Below are 14258 nucleotides of genomic sequence, written 5' to 3'. Positions count from 1 at the left end.
GGAGGCTTTTGGAAATGCCAGTTGAAGTCACTGCGATTTGATTTGTGCGACAAGTTGTTCACACAGTTCGGTTTGTTGTTAACTGGCATTAGGGTTTTCTTGGCGCTGTGTGCTACAGTCTCAGGTGCAAAATCGTAGGCTGCTCTGTGTGCATGCAGCTGCAGCACATGCAGTGTATTGAACTTGGTACGGATGCATAGGCTGACCATACTTTGTACGGGTGTATTGTGGAATCAGCCTGTACACCTGCAGATAAGTTGCAGTTCATGGGTGATTTGTGTTGATAAACCACATCTTCAGTTTAGTGGGAAAATGGCTAGTTATTGTAAAACTACAGCTAAAACCATGTTCAATAAGCTTTGCACACTGAACTTTAGTAGATTTGGGGTGTGGCTGGAGCCCTAAAACACCACTGATCCTTCACAAGTTTTGCCTTTTAAAAATAGCAAATATTCTTAGTTTTCTCTAGTAATCAGTTTTACACTTGCTTTTTGTTGTTTTTTTTTTCTATATTGCAATGCTACAATCTCAGCAGATCTATTGTACAGAGTAGTGAAATGCAACTTGTCACGCAGTACTGCTCTCTAGTTTAAAATTATGTATTTTCAATAAATGTTAATGAAATAATTCAGAAGATCTTTCAGGAAGAGTAATTATTATGGAACACGGTGTGTGTTTATGAGCTTTATACAGTTATGGTCTGTCTGATCCTGGCCTCTCCCTTTTAAAATATCTAATTAAGTGTGCAAATGTTTTTGAGTAGTATGTGTTTTTATGACCTCATGATCGTCAAAACACTGGCGATGTATAGACTGGTAAGATCTGTCTGTGATAGCAAGGATGACTTAACAATCCCTTTGTTCTTAACTTAGGTAACTCTTATTACGTACTTTGTTATCTAGAGAACTTTACATATTTTATATTACAATTTCATCAAGTCTCAGTTGTGCCTTTAGCACTATGACTAATATTTGTTATGTTACTTTTTGTTCTTTCTCCAAGATGTGGAGATAGATGCAAAGTTGAGTATCGTGGTGGTTTGGTAATTACAGAATCATTTGCTGAAATTTGGACTTATTTTGGAGTTGTTTTCATCAACATGTAAACATGTGTTTAGTTCTTTGAATTTGGAACAGAAGGTGGTGAAGTATGTAATGATTTCAGCTTGTCTGCCCATCCACAGAATTAAACTATGTATCTTTAGAAAATTCTGCCTCCTGCAAGTGTGTTCTGTGAAGCTTTTTGTCGCAGAGGAAGGTAGATGCAGACTATGATGGTGATCTGACAGTAGAGGCCCATCTTTTAGCTAGATAAGGACTGAGAACTTAACATGAGGAGACACTTGGTATAGAAACTAGAAGATAAATCCCATGAGCTACAAGTAAACTGGATTGCTGAAGGAACACGCTACAGTATTGTTGACAGGTCAATACAGAAGCTTGAGGCACAGGCATGTAGTGTCACCATAGTCCAGCTAAGTCATTAGAGGGGGTAAAATAAAATAAAAACATGATTAGCTAATTTACGCCATTTCTGAAACTTAGCGTTTACAGAACAGGGTGCAATTTGCATCAACACTCTCTAAAGAACTACACCAAGTTCTTCAAAAAGCTCTTCAGGCAGACAGAAGAAAGTGTATATGTTAACAAGGTTTCTCCAGTGCCTAGGCCCTCAACTGTATGGTATCCCCAACACCTTGCCTTTCTGGCCGCCTGTCACTTCCGTACTCCCGTCCCTACAGTACCTAGAAACACTATTTGCTCATATTATTCTCCTTCCTTCTCTCCGAGGACTCCGATTTGCCTGTAAACTGGCAGAGTTTGTCTTTCCTGCAGCCTTTCTGCTCTCACCCTAGACGTACACGCAGGCTCAGCCACCAGCTTCCCGCTGTCCCAGGTCTTTCTGGTCATGTGCTGGGCAGGCCTGCAGGTCCAGCTCATGGGCTTCTACAGAAACCTTCTCCAAATGTCCACTTCTGAAAATGTAAGGCCCCAGGCAAGTGCTGCAGGTCAGCTGCAATCCGTAGAGAGTGGAGGGCAGCAGCAGTTGGGGAGGGCTGGGGCCAAGAAATCACAGAGTGATTTGAGTTGGAAGGGACCCTAAAGATCATCTAGTTCCAACCCCCCTGCCACGGGCAGGGAAGCCTTCCAACAGATCAGGTTGCTCAAAGCCTCATCCAACCTGGCCTTGAACACCTCAGCGGGTTCCTTCATTTTTAGCTTTTCTGAATTAACTCGAAAGAAGGCATAACACTAAATCTGGTATATGGATGTGTATACGTAATGCGTATTACATTGTGTATGATATGTATACATTACACTGTGTTTGACCTTAGTCAGAAGGCCAAGAAGTGGGATGTTTATGCTCCTGAGATACGAGGGTATGAGGGGATTCCCAGCCTTGTAAGAGAAATGCTATTTTTAACTGGTTTTAATGGGTTTTATAGTAACTTCTGGCAGATCATATGGGGACGTCACCACCTGTCTTCTTCCTGCTACGCACAATGAAGTCTTCTGCGGCAATGCGGAGGTTGCTTACTGCCACTGCTTTACGGTTCCGCACGAATCCCTTTGTCCTGTCTCGCTCCGTGGCCTATCCCGTTCCCACGGGTGTATTTTCCTGAACGCTGTGGTTCACTTTAGCTGCCGGAGGCCGTTTCAGAGGGGCCCGGCGGCTCAAGCGCTTGCCGCCTGCCTCCCACCCACGGCCGGGCCCCGCCGGAGCTCCGCGGGAGCAGCCTCCGGTGCTCCCCCCAAACGGGCGGCCGCGGCCCGGGAGGCAGCGGGGCGCCCGACGGCTCCTGCGCAGGCCCCGGCGGCTGGGAGCGAGCGCGGGGCGCGGCGGCCGAGGCACCACCCCGTTCCCTGCTGGGAGAGTCCATTGCCGGGGGAGCCAAGAGGGCGGGAAGCGGGAAATCTTCCGGCAGTCGTTGCCCAGGAGCACCCAGCGGGGAGGAATTCATCGGCATCGTCGCCTCCTCGGCCCACCGCTCCGGAGCGGGGGAGAGGTGTGCGGGAGGGAGCGGCAGGGTCGGTTCCTTCTCCGCCCGGTCGTCCCTTTCCCGCCCGGCTCGGTGGCGCGGTCCCGGGTCAGGTCTGAGGCGAGGCGGCGTGAGGCGCTGTCAGTGCCGTGCCGAGTGAGAGGGTCAGCCCAGTGCCGGTACCCAGGAGCCGCCCCGCCGCCACCGCCATGGAGCCCCATCGCTGGCTGCCCCTGGAGGCCAACCCCGACGTGAGTGCCCGGCTCAGGGGTGGCGGGGTAGCTGGAGGAACTGCCAGGTGCGCGGGCGGGCTGCCTGCCTGTGCCTGGTTGCTGACGGGAAGGAAGGAGGGAGAATGGCGGAGGGGAGAGAGCTCGGGGCCGCTCCGGGCTCAGCATCGCGGGCTGAGGGATGGCTGGTGGGGGCAGGGAGCGGGGGAGGTCTTAGCCCGCGGGTCTAACCGGAGTCTTAACTTATCTCTGTTTTCTGCTTGACTTTCAGGTCACGAATCAGGTAAGCAGCTTTTATTTGAGGTAACCTGTAGGCTCTTTGCAGCTTTAGGCCCATTTCATTTCGTGTTCACATGGTAAAGGCTCCTGCTTCTCCAAGGAGAGTAACCCCTTCTTTCTCACGGGTGTCTGTGCTGAGTCTGCTAAAATTGGACCTTACTGGCACCTCTGGTACCTCTGAGTACATAGTGTCGTGTAAAGATGCTACATGAAAGAAAAAACAGTAAAGGAAAGAGAATAGATATGGTCTGGCTATTACTGTAATGTAACCTCCGTTGTGGTTTAAGGTGGGTTTTAATTCAGTAATTAATGATTAAAACATTATTTTATATTTACATATAATGTGTGCCAATTCTGGACCTGTACACAATGGCTTTGGACACTTGTATGGATCTGCTTACATCACGGCGTCTCAGTCTTTTTCTTCTTTGGCTGACCATAAGAAATGTCATTTTACCATATTTGCACTTTGCTGCTTATTCATGACAATATGTGCGTGATTTGTTGTTGCTGTTTTTGTTAGCCTAGTAGAATCCACACTAGAGAAAGGAATCCACAAAACAATATAAGTGCTAGATAAACTAGCTGAAAGGAGATCACACATACTCCGACCCTGCATCGTGTTCTCAGTGATAATTTTTAGTATCTTTAGCAAGCATTAGAGGTCAGATTTTGACCCCAGCAGGCCTATTGATAATGTTAAGGATGGTGTTTAAGCCAAAAAACTCTGAAGCGTCCAGCAGTAAAATGACATTCTTAAAACTATATTGTTGAAATATTTTGGAAGTTAGGAATTTCTGTGTGTGAAGAATGTGGTTTTTTTGTTATTGCTGTCATATACTGAGTCTGCAGGAGAGTGAAGTGTCATTCGATGCTGGGTATTTTGTACTTGGCTTTATAGTTTCCTAGGACAAATAATTTTGCAATCCATACAATATTGCTACTGTGGAGAAATTTGAGAAGACTTTAATCCCAGTCCTGAGTTAAAATTAACAACATTTCCTGGGAGCTTTTCTCAAATGTATGCTATGATTTCCTCATGTTTTAGATTTTTTTTTAATTTTGAAATTTAGAGACTAAATTCCAGTTTGGAAGAAAATAAATGTGAATAGATGACTAGTAGAATTTAAAAGTCATTTTAACTTTTTTGCATTTTCCAGATGTTGAGATGAGTTTATCATGGTACAAATAAAGCCTTGTCAGTTTTAAAATAGAAATTGAGGAGGAAAAACTAGTGACTTTTTCCAAATATCTGAATCATCTTATATCACTACATGTTTGTATTATATGGAGGAAATCCTAGAATAATGTTAAATGAACAATTCTAAGCATGTTCAAAGCCTGTCTCTCTTTCCCATTGGCTTTGCGTTGATGATGGATGATATCTATCAATTGTGGGTGATCATGGATTATAGGAACTTTTACTCTGCAAGGATTTTCTTTTTAATATTTCTGTACAGAAAAAGCTGCTTTAGACCAGTTAAACTTCGACATTCACTATGTTTTGCCAGTCTTAACTGAGCAGTGGTCATTATTATCTAGACTGAGAGGTGTGTGTATATATATATATATATATTTTAAGCAAAAAAAAAAAAGATCAGTGTTGAATATGAATACACCTCACATTATTAGTCATTATGCTTTTAATCTCATCTGTACACTGGTAAACTGGGCTGTTAGTCACCAGTTATTCATATCCTGCTTAATACAACAGTAACAGTAATTAGAGATTCAAATGAGGTTGTGAAAACATTTTAAAAAAAAATCCTGTTGAGTTGATTGCAAGGATAGACTTTTTTTGTGGTACTCTGTGCTGTGCTTTGTAAAATATTCTAGAATTCTTCAGGATTAAAAAAAAACCACAATGGTGTGCCCCTAACAGTTGTAATATATGTGTCTAGTAGTAGTTTAATACATGTACCTCTTTACACAGACATCTAGCCTTGTGTTTCTTGGTGTTTGTTTTTTTTTGCTATTTAAAAAAAAAAATTATTTATTTTACCTGAGTGTTAAGACTATCCTTGGAACATACTACTTCTGTTAGTGTTAATGTTATTGCTAGGTGTGATGGTCAACTCTTAAAACCCCCAAAAATTCCAGTCACTTGTAAGATAACGTGGATTCTTAAGTATTAGATTGTAGTCAGAACTATCATTACGATTTATCAAATGCTTAGCCTATTTTGATTATTGTACTAATAATTTTATTCCCTTTTTAAATAGTAATTAGAAAGGAAATGCACTAAATGTAGGTTCATTTGCTTTTGATATGTTCTTATTGTACTGTGTGCTCTCTAGTTTTGAAATGTATGTTGCGAATTTGAGACTCTCAATCTTTGTGGTAGAAATTCAGACAATAATGGAAAAGAACTGGTATTCCTCAGTTCTAGGGTGTGTGAAATCTTTCCAAAATTACTTGAAAGTTTTTCTCTATCTGAAAGCATTTACGTTATAATACAAGTCTAGGAATTTCTAAATCCTTTATATATATAGGATCTCTCTTTGTGTGTACGTATGTATTAGGATTATTGAAAGATTCAGAAACTGGCTGATGAGGATAAACAAGAACATTCTTTCTTAGCTTTAAAGATTTCCAATGGCAGTGACTCATTTGGAATACCACAGCTGGATATCTGTAGTGATTTTTTTGAGAGAAGTCAGCGTAGTTAAATGTACCATACAGTGCTAGTTTAATTGTCACAATACGTTTCTTTTCCCCCTCCACTTCTACAGTCTGGTCGAATTAATTGTTAGTCCAAGAATTGATGATTCAGCATTTACAAAGCTCCACTTTGTGTAGCGTGGTGACACGGAATGGTTTCTTCTCTTCTTCTTTGTCTGGGAGCCTGACATGACCAGTGCTACCCTTCTTCCTGAATCTCTTAGGAGAATTTCCCTACTAATGGGAGAGAGAAAGCAAGAAAATGGGGTTTATGTGCCCACTGTTTACCAGATGGTGTTTGGCTGTGTATCTTGCTCTCAATTTCTTCTAGCATTAAAAAAAAAAAAAAAAAATATTCAGGCTGCATACAGATTTTTGAATTGAAAAGACACAAGCTGATCGTTCTTCATCATGACGTTGTTTCAGTCTGGCTTGCAACCCACGATTGATTCCCTAGCAAGTGTAGATAAACAAAAAAGTGGTAGTGGTGGATCTTTCTCTTACCTTTCTTTATCTCTCACGTTCTAAGAAATATCCTTACTTCCTAGATAAGGTACCATGTCAGCTCATGCCTTCATGATATCCAGATAAGGGTAGAGTAATTGGCTGCATCTGATTATGAACCTCGAGCACTGGCTTCAGGTAGTTCAGAGTTAAACTACTGAGAGTTGGCTGCAGCTTGGGTTTCTCTTGCCACATAGGGCGTGCTTGCCTGTTCTTAGTTACCTTCTAGCATTATTTTCGGGCCTTTGATCCTTTTTTTTTTTTTTAAGCCATTAAGGTACTGAGAGTCAGCTACATGAAGAAAATAATTTTAGTCCATGGACACCCTTGACAGCTGTGACTTTAAAGTCAGAGGGGCAATAAAGATCACAAAACATAGAACAAATGGCAGAAACTGGATACAGCTAGTCTCCACCCAGTTATGGAACACGTTTCTTAAGGGTGTCGGGCAAATACAGAGATTGATTATCTCAAAGAAGCAAACTTTTCTCTTCCTAAAAGGTCTTCCCATTTGTGAACTCTGTGACACTATGTCACAAGCTTTCACAAAAGAAAGCCCTACTGATCAAGGTCATTGAAAAGGCAGTGCCCACCATTCCTGAAGTGTCTTGGTTGGCAATACTTGTAGATGAGCTACTGTGTTGGAGTGGAAGCATATTGGATGTGAAGAAACAGAGATGTCCTTCTGAAAATGCGCAGCTAAGCTTACTGGTTTTTTTTTTTGCAGTTGGGAGGTGGAGGAGCGGAGTTTAACTCTTCTGTTGTAAGCAAAGTGGAAATAGTGGAGATAGTGTGCATGCTTGGAAAACAGCCTGTTGATATGAGCGTAGCCTCAGAAGGTGAAAGACCAGGACTCAGTTTGTGTCTTTCTGGAAAGAGAACAACTCAGCCTTCCACAGAGCCAACAAAGGGGAAGTGTTGAGACTGTGGCATGGCATAGCAAAGAATAAGCACAAGGAGAAGTATGAAGGAATTGTAGTTGTCCACTGTGACATCAGTTGTTGAATGGCTTCTTCTAGTTTAAAATAACTCAAGCTATATAGACCTCTGATTGCATTTAAATAGGTAGATACGTTACAAAGGGAAAATTGCAACTTGTTTGGGGATTTAAAGCATTATTCATAAGAATAGCTGAAAAATTGACTTGGATCTGTCTTTGTACACTACTCAGTAATTGAAAGCTAAGAAAACCACGTATTTCATTCTTCTATTTGTACTCGCCATTCTGGTCTTTTATTGTGCTCTTTTTTCCTCAATTTCATATTTCTGTTTTAATGAAGTAAACTAAAAATTGTAACAGGGAAATCCTTACTGTCTCAAACACTGTTTAAGTGAATGGGATGCTACAGAGTGGAAAACAAGTGATAGTGGTTCATGCAATAGATTATCTTGTTGCGCTGAAGATGCTGTTCCTTGCTTCTTCGTTTTCCTTGACTTAAAGGACCAGCAAAATCAGTAGAATCCAATTGTTTTAGCACACTGTAAAAATAACATGTATCACAGCTTTTTTGGAAGTGTGGATTGATCCAGCTTGTGCCGATTATGAGTAATTGTTTAGATCATAGAAACAGTCTCTCAGTGGTTTTCACAGCATAACATGGTGTCCTGTTTTGAACCAGTAGCTCAGTAGCTGCACCTCTGGACTCTGCACGGAGCATTCTAAAGCTCTCTCCTGGAGTGGTTTCAGAGGAAGCCTGGGTCAGCTGGTTAGCCCAGCTTTCTGGGCACTTTGCTCACATCCCTGTGATGTCCTGGTTCAACATATACGGTAATGCCTGGGCATGCAGAGTTATTAAATTTCCAAACTGCTTGATGGACATGTTAAAAATAAATACCTCTCATTGTGAAGATCAGGAGCGCTAACTGTATGTCAGTGCTGCTCTTTTAGACACCCTGAAGAAACTAACACAATTGGAAGGATATGAATTTTGTGGGTGTAAGATTTCTCACACTTTTGATGACGTTGAAAGTGTTCTCTTTTTCCTTCTTCATTGCGAGTTTTTGAAAAAAATAATAATAAAAAATTTGTGATGATAAATGGGCTGCGTTCCTTGAACTTTATTATGAGGTCCTGAAATACAGCGCTTAAGAATATTAAAAAAAATCGTAATAAATCTTTAATTTCCCATGTAAGTTTGTTATAATGGAGCATCTCTTGTTTAAGCAAGACCATATTGTGGCCGCTCTTAAGTGAGGAGTAGTTGGTAAAGAAGAATAAGGCACCGCGTGTAAGTTACGGCCATATGTTCGCTTCTGATATGCCTTTTGACCTGCTTTATAGAACTAGAGTTTCTGCAGCTGCTGCTGTCTTGTAACGTCAGTCATTTTGATTAATGGTCTGAAAGATGCTTTCTCTAAAATGTGTTGAAAAATGATCCCTTAATTTTAATTCCATAAATGTCATAATGAAAGAATTCAGAAATATATCCTTATAATGCCCGAACAATAAAATACTGTTTGAATGGTTCCCTTATTTCTGTAAAGGAGTTTCACTTCTGAAACAAACAGTTTTTGTAATATGCCTCTTGAAATGATGTGTAAAGAGTTAAAAGCATAATGTTGTGCATTTGTATTTGTAGTATAGATTAGTTTAATAAGAATTGGATACTTAAAGGGCTGAATAGAACCATCTCTTGGATTTATGTAAATTGTTTTTCAGTTATTTTGGTTGTTTTGTTTTGTTTTCTTGGTGATAACTCTGTGTCAGCTGAAACCAGGACAAATTAGTTTTCTTTTTAGTAGCTAGAATAGCTCTGTGTTTTGGATTTAATCTGGGATTTGTTATGAGAGGAATGTTGATAACATAGTGATGTTTAGAGTTGTTGCTGACACATCGAGGACTTTTCAACGTCCCATGTTTTGCCAGTGAGCAGGTGTACAGCAGGCTGGGGGGAGCATGGCCAGAACAAAGGACCCACAACTCCTAGCTTATGATTTGAGTTTAGATTTGGGATTGAGGCCCACATTGGCCAATGGAATATTCTGCATCGTGCCCAGTATATAGATGAGCATTGGCTGGGAAGTTTCATGTGCTCTCTCCCTCTCTCAGGTTGTCTCTTTGGGGCTCTCACTCTTCTGGGATTGTGGTTTTGGGGCTTCTCTGTTTTGGGATTGCTAGCTGGGACGAGCATTGGTCAGTGGGTGGTGAGCAGTTACACTGTGCATCATTCATTTGTACATATTATTATCGTTTATATATACTATTACTATTTTTATTATTATTTTATCATTATTATTTTAAATTTTATTATTTTATTTCAATTATTAAATCATTCTTATCTCAACTCATGAGTATCCTCTCCCTTTCCCCTTTAATTCTCTTCCCCATCCCCCAGGGGTGGGGGAGGGTGAGCAAGCGGCTGTGTGGTGTTTAGTTGCTGGCCGGGCTGGTTAAACATGGCATAATTCCATCAGACATATTTTAGGCAGTGTCTTACTACTTTCTAGGGAAAAAGATTAGCTGCAATATAACAAAGTGGCAAAAATCCTTGTTTTAATGAAAAAAATCACAAAATATTGATAGTTTTAATTGGTTTACTTAGGTGTACTCCTTCCAGTTTCCTAAAGCCACAGGCATGTTTTGTTTTTGCAGAAGAAAGTCTTAACTGTGGCTTTGTTGTGATACAGCAATGCTTTAATCCATTGAGCAGGAGTACAATAAAATGTAGACTCTGTTGGTATCTTGGTTTGCATTTGCATTTAGAAGAGGATGACAACAGTTGGTTCTTCCCACAAAAGCTCTTTGACTTTTGCATCTGAGTTCTGGAGATGCTTGTACGTTTTGCCAGTTTTGTGTTTTCGTGGTTCCAACTTGTGTACAAATACCACAGTAAAATGTGGAAAGCTCAAGAGTCTTGAGTATAATGCCTCAGTATTTAGAACGTGGCGTTCTTGAAATATTTGCAAATGCCATCCAACTTTAATTATACCTAAATTTCAAAGTCCATTTTGTTTCAGTGGTTGTCCTTACTTTGTTTTTATATGGAAGTGACAAAACAGAAAAGAGCATCACACTTCAGGCAATATTTAAATTGTGCATTAACTACTTCAGAAGTTTTCTGTTAAAATAAATTGCATTCTTTCTTTTTCTTACTCGTTTACCCTTTCCACATCTTCATCAACCCCATAAATCAAATCTTCCTGCTGGCTGCGTAACGGTGTTGGCAGAAGTACCATTTTAAACTGCTGAAGTCAAGTCGCCTGGGTCAAGATGTTGCTAGGTTGCCTTTGTCCAGTGCTTTTCCGTTCTGCTTTTGAGTCTCCTTAAAAATAAATAAATAAGCATGAATTTTTAATTTTTTTTTTAATTAAATAAATTTCACGAACGTTAAAGGTAGCTAGTGGCGTGCCTCGGGGCAGATTCATGTATTAAAGATAACTGCTCTGGGCTTCTTTCAAGACCTAACAGTTAGTAGGTTAAAGCAGTGGTGCTGACAGTGAAAACAGCAGTGATCATACCACACAGGTAACTTGTCTAAATGTGCTTATTGTAATGGTTTTTGCTATTAGCTAACATTTAGACACACAGATTTACGGTTTGTGGTGATTTAAAATAGAATCAAGTAGGCTGGAAGGGACCTCAGGAGTTCTGTAGTCCAGCCTTGTTCTGTTCTAAACGAGTAGCTCAGGAGCTTGTCAAGTTCTGAATTCCTCAAAGGATGGAGACTCCACAGCCTCTTGGGCAGCCTCTGCTAGTGTTTGACCATGATCATTATTTTTCAAATTTATTTTAAAATGCTTTCCTTATCAAGTTTCCTGTGTTCCAACCTGTATCCATTGTTTCTCGTTGTTCTGCTGTGCACTGCTGAGATGAGTCTGTCTCCATCTTCTCTGCAGTCTCCCTTAGCTAGTTGAAAACAGTGGTAATCAGGTGAGAAGGAAGGGCCTTCTGGAATACTGGTGAAAAAAGGAGAAATAAGTGAGAAGTGCTGATAAGGGGGGGGTGTGTGTGTAAAGTAATTTCAAAAGTGACGACTTTTTGTCTAATGGTTAGCTGGACCACTAAGAAACCAAGAAGTGTTTTTCAGGAAGGTATTTTACTACAACAAGAGACAACTGAAAATATGACAACAATCAGTAAAAATAAAGTTCTGAAAAAGTTAATAAACTAGATACAAACAGGTGTGATGTTTGTTGTTGTTGCTGCTGCTGCTGTTCTTCCTGAGCCCCTGTAAGACTTCTGTAATGTAGCCAAGTATCTTTTTCTAAGGTAAATGCTCAAAAATAAAGAATAGTCAGCAATGTGATAAGCAGTGATTGAAAAAAAGTATCTGATACTCTTTTATGCAGATCAAGGGAAATATAAAACTGCTATTTTATATTAACCTGAGTACCTAGTATCAATAAGCTGAGAGAAAGTACACAGCTGAAAGTGAGCAAACCCTCAGATACAGTGTAAAGTACCCTAACTGCTCCATCCAGTAGGTATCTGTAGAACAACATTGCCTGAGTAGTTGCTGGATAATTGGAATGCAAAGCAGCAGAGGTCCCTCCCTATGAATGACACTGTCTAAAAAGCAAACAGAACTGCCTGCTGTCCTAAAACAGAAATGCTTTTGTCAGTGGGGAAGGAGTTGCTTCACCTCCTGGTGCAGAGCTGACTCCTTTCTACCAGCATCTTTATCTGGCCTAGGAAAGAGCTGGAAAAAGACTGGGGGGGGGGGGGGGGGGAAAGAGGTTTAATTTAGTTATTACTGAAGTATTTGAGTAACTTGCCAAAATTGAAGCTGTTACTTGTGACATCTCTTTTCTGACCTTCCTGTGACACATCTAATATGGATTTTTGTTCCTCTAAAGATCTTTCCTTTGTTCTTAACTTGTTTTTATTCCTACAAAATTTGTTCTCCCTGAATACAGTCTTGCCTTGCTTTTATCCTTTCAAAACACAGTTGCAAAAGATTACTTATCTGGCTGCATCATTGATTGATTTCCTTTTTTTTTCTTTGCATGTTTCCACATTAAAAATAAGTTCTGTGTATTTGTTTTAAGGGTTCTTCCCTTCCTGCCATCTATTGTTCATCTGTTACCCATCTGTCAAGTCTCTCTTACACAGGGGCTTATGCTGCTGGTTTTTATCATCTACTTACTAAATTTTTGGAAGGGTGTCTCTATTTTTTTTTTTTCCCAGGCCTAAATGAAACCCTCTTGATACACAGAGATATGTCCTTCGCCTATTTTGGTCTCTCCTTAGGGTTTAGGTGTTTGGGGTTTTTTGTTTGTGGTTGTTTTTTTTTTTTAAATGATTCTACAATAAAGTTGTTAGGCTGCTTGTGTTAAGATCACTGTTTGTCATACTAAGCCTGTGCTCTTGCTGTCCTCTGTAGTGCTGACCATCACTTCTAGTCGTCACTCTCATTGTATACTGAAACTTTTAATTTCTTAGATTGTAAAGTTTCTAGGCAGTACGGTAGCATGAGTAATGAAAGGTACCCTATATCTGTGGAATTTTAGTTATGCTGAATACTTCATTCAGGAGTTTGAGTGGCTATTCTTGGATTTGGCAAGCATTTTGTTGATTTGGGGTTTGTGGGAGGGTTTTTTTGTTTTGGTTGGTCAATTGGGTTTTTTTCCTCATTGCTGTAGAACAGGACAGGAGAACCTAAATCACTTATTTGTCCAGTAACTTAATGTGATCCTTCTAGCATTGCCTCTTCTGATTGTGGGGTCTTTTTCTAGGTGAGTGGGGTTTTTTTATTTTTTGTAGGGGTTTCGTACCTTTATTTCATGTAATCTTGCAAATAATAAATGGTATTTTTTCAGTTGCCTGACTTTTCCCACAGTTCTGAATAGCAGCAATAAAAATGATGGAAAGAATAGTCATTGGCTTCATAATAAAAGTACTAGAAGTGCAAATAATATTTTAATGCACCCGTATACATACTCTCTTCCCCTTCGGAATTTTTTTTTTGTTATTCACAAAGTAGTAATTATTCTCACAACCTAGAGGGTTAGAGTAGGAGTTCAAAATATACTGTTTTCTGTTTCATCAGCTAGTAAATACTTAACACTTTCCCTTTTCCCTATTTTCATTAAAAGATAATAATTTGGCCTTCTTCCCAATCTTAGGAAGACTTAAAGGCGGTACAGAACCAAACCAACTTGGCGTATTACATAAGCAATCTTCTGAGTGAATTTTCTTGTTGTGTTTCAAAACTACCTTATTTTTAAACTAATCAAAAAGGGTAGGTTCTGCAAAGCCTTAATTATGACTTGTGCCTAGTCTCACAAACCTCTACATAGGGGAACAAAAATTTCCTTAAAAGCTTGATAAAGACGCTTTATTTTTCTCCTTGTCCCCCTTTTCCTCTTTGAATGTATGGTCAATCCATGTTTTTCATTATTAGTAGGTAGTGTAAGAAAAAACGAAAAAATGGGGAAAAGTGTTTACATGGCCTTGTGAAAAGAAAGTCTCCATATTTTGCAATGCAGCCAGAATCCAATACTGAACTAGCTCTGTGAACTGTATAGGTTATTACTGTAGATACACAGAAAACCATATTAGTTTTTCCAAGATACTCTTTAAACTCTTTCCAAACTTAAATCACTTTTACTTGCCCTTGGTTTTGATGTCATGTCTTGCAGCATAAAATGGAAAGAGAATAATG

This window comes from Tauraco erythrolophus, chromosome 1 (genome assembly GCF_009769465.1).
Source record: "Tauraco erythrolophus isolate bTauEry1 chromosome 1, bTauEry1.pri, whole genome shotgun sequence".
In the NCBI taxonomy this organism is placed as follows: Eukaryota; Metazoa; Chordata; class Aves; order Musophagiformes; family Musophagidae; genus Tauraco; species Tauraco erythrolophus.
Note: the sequence above shows the minus strand (reverse complement) of the source record.